Source organism: Myotis yumanensis, unplaced genomic scaffold, assembly GCF_028538775.1.
Source record: "Myotis yumanensis isolate MYYU_CA2020_CCGP unplaced genomic scaffold, mMyoYum1.0.hap1 SCAF_5, whole genome shotgun sequence".
NCBI classification, from domain to species: domain Eukaryota; kingdom Metazoa; phylum Chordata; class Mammalia; order Chiroptera; family Vespertilionidae; genus Myotis; species Myotis yumanensis.
In genome coordinates this window covers 85,556,576-85,560,421 of record NW_027223756.1, presented here as the reverse complement: position 1 = coordinate 85,560,421, position 3,846 = coordinate 85,556,576, and the positions used below count along the sequence as shown (strand labels likewise).

Sequence of the window (3,846 nt, the reverse complement as noted above, 5' to 3'; positions counted from 1 at the left end):
TTATCTGCTGTTGATTATTGTCTGCACTAGTTCTTTTTTTCTGAATTATAAACTGTTCTAATTAACTGATAAATATTGAACTTTGTAGCCTATAAACAAATAATATATCTCCTTTTTAAGCACCCATGGAACATTGTCAAAAGTCAGTTATCTTCTTAGCCACACATTTCAAAACATCAGAAGAAAAAATTAAAATATATTCTCTAACTACAAGGCCATAAAACTCAACTAAAAAGAAGTTTTTGGGAAAATTTTTAAAGTAATCTCCTCAGTTGCAACTTGGTCAAAAGAGAATTATTCAAACTACTATTTAAATGATTACAATGATCCCAGACAATATGGCTCAGTAGTGGAGCATTAACCCATGAACCTGAAGGTTGTGCTTCAATTGGTTTGAGTCCAGGTCAGAGCACATGCCTGGGCCTCCAACTTGATCCCCAGTAGGGGACATGCAGGAGGCAGCCCATCAATGATTCTCTCTCATCATTGATGTTTCTATGTTCCTCTCCCCTTTCTCTTTGAAATCAATACAAATATATTTAGAAAAATAAAAGATTACAATGACAGCTCTATATGTCAAAAATCAGCGTGTGACCAATATTGTAATCGATTGAAACATATCTTTAAAGTTTTTCATTTAAAAAAATAAAGCATGAAATTAAATTGAATTCATTAAAAGAACAAAACAAATTTCAGGAGAGCAGATTAAGTTTATAACAAAGACAGGAATTAATGATTTAAAAACAGAATTTATAAATCCAAACTATACTGATATTTAATAAATATAATCAAGAAAAAAAGTTAGGAAACACAAAAAAATTAAAAATTTTAAGGGAGAATAACACTTTTTTTCTTAAAATGTGCGTTTTATTGATTTTAGAAAGAGAAAGGTAAGGAGAGGGAGAGATGGAAACTTTGATCAGCTGCCTCCTACACTGGGGATAGAGCCAGAAACCCAGGCATATGCCCTGATGGGGAATCAAACCTCTCAGTGCATGGGACAACACCCAGCCAATTGAGCCACAGCAGCTAGAGCACTTAACATTTTAATATTATTTACTTATATTCTTATTCTTATTTCTTAGAAGACAGCATTCATTGTTACTATGTTAGTTTATTTCAGATAAATGTATTGAAAAACTCTCATTGGGGGTTCATGTCCCTGTAAGCAGAAGAGGTGGAAAGAATAAATATGTTTGTGTAGGAAAACTGGTGACCCTGTTTTATACAACCAAACAAGAATGCAATTTCACTCCTGAGTCATTCTTTGATCTTAAAGGATGAATAGAATCCTGAGCATCATAAAAGATATATAATGGATGAAACTGATAATGATAATTCACCATTCCTTTCATCGTTATGAACAACTTAGAAGGAGGGAATCTATGTTATTATAGTAATCAAAGAGTCACAGTATAGGAAGCACTGAAAAATATCAAGGAGACACATTAAGATAATTCCATAAAACATAGGGGAATATTTAATCATATGCATAAACCCCCTTAAAAATGGGCACCATTCCTCCATACTCCAATGAATAGATGCATAAGATGAAAAATAAATATTTTACATATAAATACAATGTGTGATATAAAAACTTACCTCATCAGATTGAATTAACCTGTGATTTTAAGGTTGTATTAGGTCAAACTATTTATCAAAATTTATCTTTCAATGAAGAGTACTCTTGGAGTCTTGGATTTGATAATCATTTTGCAAGTGGCTAAGTTAGTAAAATGAACAGTGAGCTGAAAGAGAACAGGATCCTAATGAGGAGAATAAAACCCAGTGACCACTCAGTGGTTCTCAACCTTCTGGCCCTTTAAATACAGTTCCTCATGTTGTGGCCCAACCATAAAATTATTTTCATTGCTACTTCATAACTGTAATGTTGCTACTGTTATGAATCGTAATGTAAATATCTGATATGCAGGGTGGTCTTAGGCGACCCCTGTGAAAGGGTTGTTTGACTACCAAAGGGGTCACGACTCACAGGTTGAGAACCGCTGTCACTGGTAGGTCAGAGTCTACATTATCAGGAATAGCAGTTGAGATAGTGATATACAAAAGAATGTCAGTCATAAAAGTGAACAGCAGAGGTCTCAGAATTGCCTCTCTTACAAAACTGTATAAATTGCCTTGGTCATTACCGATAAATGTAGTTTTTCCATAGGAGTAGTGCAATTCAGTATGACTCTTTTAGTAAAAAAAAAAATATTTTACATTATATATGTCATTTGAGAAAAATTATTCTAAAAATATCCATATTGTCTCATTAGGTAAATATAATTTTCCAAATATATCTGATCCATGATGGAAATAAATTTGGGAAAGTAGAAAAACAACAAAGAGAAAAGCTGTTGAATATCCAAGAGAGCAGAGAACTTAATTGAGTTACAAATGTTGAATAGAGAAGATGCAGTCAAAGAAACAAAAAGTCCAGGAAATAAATGGAAAGAGCAAGTTCTACTTCCATAGTCTGAAGATCATCATGATGTCTGACTCTGAGCCTTTGACCTCTGCCATCATGGGCACATCTTCAGTCTTAGGACAATTGTCCTGCTTGTAGTTTTCTTCCCAAAGATTGCTTTCAGAGCCTTTTTGATGTCCTTATTCTTGAGACTGTAGAATACCCCTGAAAATACATCCTGCATATCAGATATTTACATTATGATTCATAACAGTAGCAAAATTAATTATGAAGTAGCAACAAAAATAATTTTATGGTTGGGGGTCACCACAACATGAGAAACTGTATTAAAGGGTCACGGCATTAGGAAGGTTGAGAACCACTGCTACATGAAGGTTACAGCGTGGGTGTGACCATGATGTACACACTGAGGCAATTGCACTTGACTGTGAGATGTGGGTAGGCTGAGGAACATACCTAGCATCATACAATAAAATAAGGAGACAACCAAGGGATGAGATGCACAGGTAGAAAATGCATTATACTTCCCCCAAGCTGACATTCCATGTATTCAGGACACTATCTTAGAATATAAGTAAATAATCCTGGCGAAAGGACCACCAACAAGCAAAACAGCTGCAAAATACATCACCATGTTATTTAAAATGTGTCAGAACAGGCAGGTTGGATCAACTGATTGAGTTCATAGAAAAATGAGGGATTTCCAAGTCCATGCAGAAGGACAGTCATAATCATTAACCACTGTAGCAAGGAATTCAGGATACTCATGATTCAAGACATCAGAACAAGCAGTCCACAGAACTAGGGGTTCAGGATGACCATGCTGTATAGGGGTGGCAGATTATTACAAACCAGTCATAGGCCTTCACAGTTAGAGGAAAACATCCAACCCAACAAAAAATATAAAAAATTACATGTGGATGATGCAGCCTGTATAGGTGATGACTTTGCTTTGGGTCTGGATGTTCCACGGCATCTTTGGGATGGTGATGGAGGTGAAACAGATGTCTACCAAGGACAGGTTGGAGAAGAAGAAGTACATGGGAGTGTGGAGGTGGGTGTCTGAGCTGATGGCCAGGATGATGAGCAGGTTTCCCAACACAATGATCAGGTACATGGAGAGGAAAAGCCCAAATATGAGGGGCTGTAGTTCCAGTGCCTGTGAAAGTCCCAGAAGAAGGAATTCTGAAATGTATGTAAGATTCACTAGTTCATGTGGTGGGGGTGAATACCAGGAAAGATGAAAATAACATGACTAATTTTCACACAAATTTACATTATTCACATACTTGAAATGCTACAATTCATATTTTTCAGTCCAGATGTTAATTTTAATATTTTTGTATGGCTATGGTTACCTATAGGGAATATCCAGTGCCACCCCTGATATGGGATGTTTGTCCCAATCACCTCTG

General features: G+C 35.7%; 1 pseudogene; it reads right to left on the bottom strand.

Annotated features, from left to right (window-relative positions):
• Positions 1 to 2,757: 2,757 nt before the first annotated feature.
• LOC139011469 (olfactory receptor 7A10-like) lies at positions 2,758 to 3,548 on the bottom strand (annotated as a pseudogene).
• Positions 3,549 to 3,846: the final 298 nt, after the last annotated feature.